The sequence below is a fragment of the Poecilia latipinna genome, unplaced genomic scaffold (genome assembly GCF_001443285.1).
Source record: "Poecilia latipinna isolate Pla-1442-1.1 unplaced genomic scaffold, P_latipinna-1.0 Scaffold4, whole genome shotgun sequence".
Lineage (NCBI taxonomy): Eukaryota > Metazoa > Chordata > Actinopteri > Cyprinodontiformes > Poeciliidae > Poecilia > Poecilia latipinna.
This window is the reverse complement of record NW_015112620.1, coordinates 555,723-561,487: the sequence shown is the minus strand read 5'-3', so window position 1 is coordinate 561,487 and position 5,765 is coordinate 555,723. Positions and strand designations below refer to the sequence as shown.

Sequence of the window (5,765 nt, the reverse complement as noted above, 5' to 3'; positions counted from 1 at the left end):
GGGGGCGTTTCCCTGCACAGTGTAACCTATTCTCTGACTTCAGCGTGGAAACAGTGCGTGGCATTAAGAACGGCTTCTCCGCGGGAGCAGCGTAAACGTGGACCAAGCGGTAAGTGATGATTTTTTTTTTTCCCCCCTTTCATAAAATCACATTTTGCCTCAGCTGATAAGCGTGGATTCCAGCACTTTAGGATGTTGTAATCGTGGCTAAACAGCCTTTCTTTATAATCGTGGAAGTGAAGAAACTAGATTTAAAGATTACGGATGAAACCGTTTAAATCGCGGCACTGACGCCCTATCAGTGATCAGTGGGATGCTGGCACGCTTTGTGGTTTGATAACTAAACAGGTTGGTCCCAGCAGCATCCCCACCAAAGTGCCTATCAAACGTCTCGAAGGGAGATACACCTGCTTCCAGCTCTCAGTGTTTCACCGCAGCGCGTCTTCTTCCTTTTTGTAGCCTGCTGGATGGGAAGTATGTTGGTTTTGAATCCCGTTCACACTCTCCTGCTGAGGGTTTAGGGATTCAGTCCACGCCTGCCACCATGGCATCTGAACTGGGATCTCCTTGTCAGTGGGAGCGGATGTATTTACAAACAAAGAAAGCTTGATAACCCACGCCTGTCACGTAGAAAACAGGTGCTGCTGGCTATGTGCGATTTTACAGTGTGTGGTTGTTTGGTTATCTGGGCCAGTAGGCCAACTTGGAGCCATCTGTACTGGCAGGGCCGGACTTTAACCAGGGCTCACTGGGGGCAGAAGCCTGGTGGTGGCCTTTCATGGGGGGCCTCAAATATATATTTTTTCAGCTTTTAAATAAATGTTTGCTTCACTTCATAGCCCATATCCCTGTGATTTCCATGTCTAACTGTTTTAAGGCAATGAATTCACAAATACAAACCAGACCGTAGAGCCCAAACGCTTGCAGAATCATACAGTTTATTTGTAATTCTCACAACTTATATTACATTAAGCCACACATAGACCAATACAGCTATTGCTTCTTAACTCTGCGAACAAACACAATAGAGTATTAGAGGAGAGAGTAATACATTGTTATTAGCTGGTATTGCTAACAGCGGTTAGCACCAAAGCAACTTGCAACTTGCATTGATTTTCTGACATGCAACTAAAATCATCTTGGGTGTTGCTGTGAAATTTTGGGTCATCTTATTTTTTGGAGACGTATCTTGATTCAAGCACGCTGTTCTTAAAATTAAGTTTTCAAAAAGGAAAAAAAATAAACCATGAAACCTCTATTTTCATGTAGGCAAGGCCTGTATGTACACTGACATTAATTTGTCACTAGATAATTATCCAAAGCAGTTTCACTGCAATTTGTAGCCATAATACATCCAGGCCATGAGATGATATTCAATACTCTGCTCAAGAAAACAAGACAAGACGTGATTTCACCTGATTAGTATTTCACAAATAGGATAAAGGTTTCTCAATTCAAATAAGCAATGTAATAAAGGACTGTTAAACAGTGTAGAATGATAAGAATTTTACCAATTTATATATTATGTTACTTATGCTTGTCTAATTTTAAGGTGGTGCTTCTGACAGAAATGCATTGAAAATGCTCCTTAATGTCTCGTTGTTAGAGAATAAAGGATTTGTTCATCTCAAACTATGCTTTAAAAATAATCTCCATTTCACATAGAAATAATCAGTTTGATTACTATTAAAATGAAATGTAAATAGCCCTTTTATTAGCTGTTAGCTGAACACTGCAAGCTAACATTTGCTCCCTCGTGGCTAACGGTTAATGGTCATATTTTGTCAGCGCTTACTCTCCTCAAAATTTTATTACAGTAACAATCTTTAGCACTTTTGTAACCAAGTGTTGTCCATACTTTTTAGCTGGCTCTGTCAACAGAGCAAAGGAACAACCAAAGAACTGCATCCCTTTTCATTATCAAAAAAAATGAGCCTCAGGCATGAGTACAACAGGGTGTTAAGCTTAAAGCACACACCCTCATTTCTGAGGAAGATAATAAATTCTCATATTTACTTTGCCAGGTGGAGGCAGATGTTATTTCTAACAGGAAGTTCCCTCCTTGAGACGGATTTTGATTTGTTCAAAAAATATGGCAGCTTTTTAATATAGCAAGCTCTGGGTGGGGAATCAAAAGTGGCGGTGTCCCAGGCGGAGTCCTTCTTCTAAGTCTGGCCCTGTGCTCCGGGGTTCTGCAATCCGAAGTTTGGTAAATGTAGAGAGGATCTGCTCATTCTGGACTCCAGCATAAATGCATTAGAACAGCTACGAGTGGGTCACTTATTTTTTATTTTATTTTATGTAGAGACTATTAGACTCAACAGCATGGCAGAAATGGCTGGAAGGATTTGCTGTTGCAGGCAAAAGCATAAACATGCTCATAACAGGGCCTTTAGTTCCAAACAATTAAGCAATAATGTGCAAGCAGCAGGCCCAGCATCCGCTCTGCTTCTGTTTCCATCACAAGCCCATCTTGTCTTTGCCTCCAGGCTCAGTCACTTGTAATTCTGCATCCTACTCCAAATACCAGGTACATAAAATGATTGATAAGTCTGTTTGCGTCAGACATAAATATGAAACACAGACCGATTTTCTTTCATTAGGCCCTCCAGCTGGAGCCAGTTCGCTTTCAATCAAGTCAATTCAGGAAATGGATTTTCTTATAGATGCAAACCAGATGTCTTTCGGCATCAAATAAACTTCTTACCAGTCTATAAATATATTATTGGGCTGGGTGAGGAAGAAGGTAGAGAATCATAAATATGTGGGTACATGATCAGCTTGCATGAATGTGTCAGAACTGCTGCTCCAGGCACGCCCACATGAGTGTCATGTTATCATAGCTTAACCTCGATGTACCACACTGGAAAGTGTTTGCAGATCAGACCGAGACGTTCCCGGTGACACAGAGCAGACACACGGCAGCTCCTGCGGGGTGAGCCGGGCAGCAGCGGGGTGTATTTTTACACCAGATCTGTGACACCTCCCTACATCTCTTCACAGCTCGTGGTGAGAACAGAAGACACGTCCACACGAGTTGCCATCACCGGCAGGCCGGACTTGGACAGTTGGGGCGGAGGAAGAGGCAAGAAAGAGGGAAGGGAGATGAGGAGAGGAAGACCAAGGGGGTTATAGGTAATGAGCGAGACGTTGAGGTCTTCTAAGTGACAGCAGGTTAAGGGTCTCAGGGGAATTTTTGCAGGAGAGTCAGGGTTCCCGATAGCGTGAAGGGGATGTGTGGCTCAAGTGCTGGATGTGTCTGGACGGATAAACAAGCAGCCGTCCAGACGATGAGAGAGCAAACACGGGGCAGGGGCGGGAAAGCGGCGGCAGACGGATCAGCGTGATTAGAGGGGAAAGGTTAAGAGGAAAAGTGAGAAGGAGTGGGGGAATCAAGGAGGAAGACCATCATGCCCTGTTTGTAAACTGAGGCTGGAGTTTTCCAGGAGGAGCTGACTGTGGTGCTGATGCAAACTCCCCTCCTCTCTTTTCCCAGTGCCTCTCCTCCTCCCATCTTTTCTCCTCCTCAGCTGACAGCTACTGTGTCTCTAATTGGCAAGTGTGGATTGGGAAGAGTCTGGCTTATTCTCCATGGGACGGAGTAAGGAAGGCAATATTGTGGATTTTTTTTTTCCTGGAAAGGAGCTGGAAGTTGGGAAAGAGGGAAGACAATAGGTGAGGGCTGAACATCTGTTATGTACATCATCCGCTGTTGGTAATCGCTCCCTCCCCCTCACTGGAGAGTAGCAATTCCTGACACCTTGCAGATAATTGGTGATCCTGTCCTCTCCCCGAGTGCTCGGCTAAACGGTGGCTTGATGTGAGGAAGAGCTGATGGCAGTGTGATCTCTTAATGTGTGTGGACATACATAAAGCATACAATCTAATTAGTACTCTAGCAGTGGGCTTAAGTTGTGAATGCTGCTGCTGCTGCATTGCCACTCAAGGCTAAATATCATCTCTTTTGTCTCCTTTCATCACAGGTGCTGTCCTTAAAGATTCGCCTCTACGATGTAATCTGATTCAGGAGCTGAAAGGATAATACAGAAGAGGAAGAAAAAAAAAGGAGCTGAATGGAGTGAGAAAGGAGTGGAAGCGTGGGTGGAGGCGGTCATTTTGTGCTCCGGTCTCGACCACGGGTATTCTTGGGTTGATAATACAGATGTGGATGTTATTGCTTGAGAATACGCGTAGTCGAGGGGAAGCTTTATCATCAACACTGGATCTGATGCGGAGATCTGTTCTGTAGTGCTGCAGTCCAAACATTAAGGGAAGGAATGAATGGAAATGTTTGGTCAATCAGGCTTTTGAATTACCTTGCCTTGTAAGAGTACTCATAAACCTTGAGGTTTTCTGCATTTTGTCACATTGAAGCCACAAACTTCAATTAGGTTTATTGGGATTATTATTGTCTTTATTATTATTATTATTATTATTATTATTATTATTATTATTATTATTATTATTATTATTATTGGGATCTCTTATAAAATCCCAACGACTGTGTACTTTGTGCCCAATTATGCACAAACTAGTGCATAATTATGAAGTGAAGGGAGACATCTTATAAAAACGTTAAAATTTTTACAATTTAAAATCCGAGAAGTTGGCCGTGCTTTTGCTCCGATACCCCTAAATAAACTTTGGTTCATTCATTACAGATCAGAGAAGCAGAATCACTGTAACTCTGGAGGAGCAGCAGAGATTCACAGCCCGGTCAGGAAAATCTGTCGACGATGTGTCGATATGATTTGTTGGCCATAAGAACCAGAACAAGTCCGGTTTGCCTCAAGCCATGTAGGGGAACACAGCAAGAAATATGGCAGAAGGTATTTTGATCAGATGAGACTAAAACTTTCTGGCATGCAAGAAAAATCCCAGGTGTATCTGAAAGCTAGCGCTGCACATCCTTCTGAGAAACACAAGCCAAAACTAGCCAAGAAGATACAATGAGCTTTGTGGCTGTAATGTGACAAAATGTGACAAAAAAGTTAAATGGAAGTGATTACTTTTGCAAGGCAAAGTAAGAAGCAATTGGGGCTTGCCAGGAGTCTCAATTGAATTCAGCCACTGACGAGGTGTTATCAGCCGTGTCACTCTGTCCACCTGTGGAGCTGGTGCGTTCAGCAGCTCCTTCATCAGAAGCTTTGCACCACGCTGCTGAGCTAAAACCCGGGCCGTTCTTGGAGCTTATCTCAAAAGTCTTTGTTGCACACTAAATCTTTTGATTATCTACTCTTGTCATTCACAAGCGATGTCATAGTCTCACCATTTAATGACTGCCTTCTGTCGTTTTTATGTCCATATTCATTCCAAACAAGAACGCTTTAAATTTCCAGACACGGTGCCTGAGAATTTTGCTCAGCCACGAGCCCATCCACACTACCCCCCCCCACCCCCTCTGCGCTCCGTTTTTTTTTTTTTTCCCCACTCTCCAGCTCAAATCTTATAAAAGGAGTAAAACAAAAAAAAAAGTGCTAGTGTGATGCCAGTAGCTGCAGCAACAGGAGACAGTAACACATGAGGACATGTAAAGCTTGCACCCGTGGCTGACATTTCAGCATTTTGACTCAGTTGACTGGCTGTCATGATGCAGAATCTGACTCGCGCTGACACAAACACGGGATCTACATGCCAGCAGGGAAACAGCGGGGTTTGATGGAGGCTCATGACAACAGGCACATGGATAGATCCCATCCGTTTGAGCACACATGCGATGCTGCGTGAAGGTTCACTGGGTCCGTACGCCTGGAGGGAAGAGGGGG

General features: G+C 43.6%; 1 long non-coding RNA gene across 2 annotated transcripts; it reads left to right on the top strand.

Annotated features, from left to right (window-relative positions):
- The first annotated feature begins 6 nt into the window (after positions 1 to 6).
- Positions 7 to 4,409, top strand: LOC106961745 (uncharacterized). 2 transcript variants are annotated; one of them, XR_001427840.1, is made up of 4 exons: positions 7 to 109; positions 3,004 to 3,135; positions 3,497 to 3,675; positions 3,984 to 4,409. It is a non-coding gene; the product is annotated as an uncharacterized LOC106961745 (long non-coding RNA). The 2 variants fall into 2 exon arrangements; XR_001427835.1 differs by lacking the exon at positions 3,497 to 3,675.
- Positions 4,410 to 5,765: the final 1,356 nt, after the last annotated feature.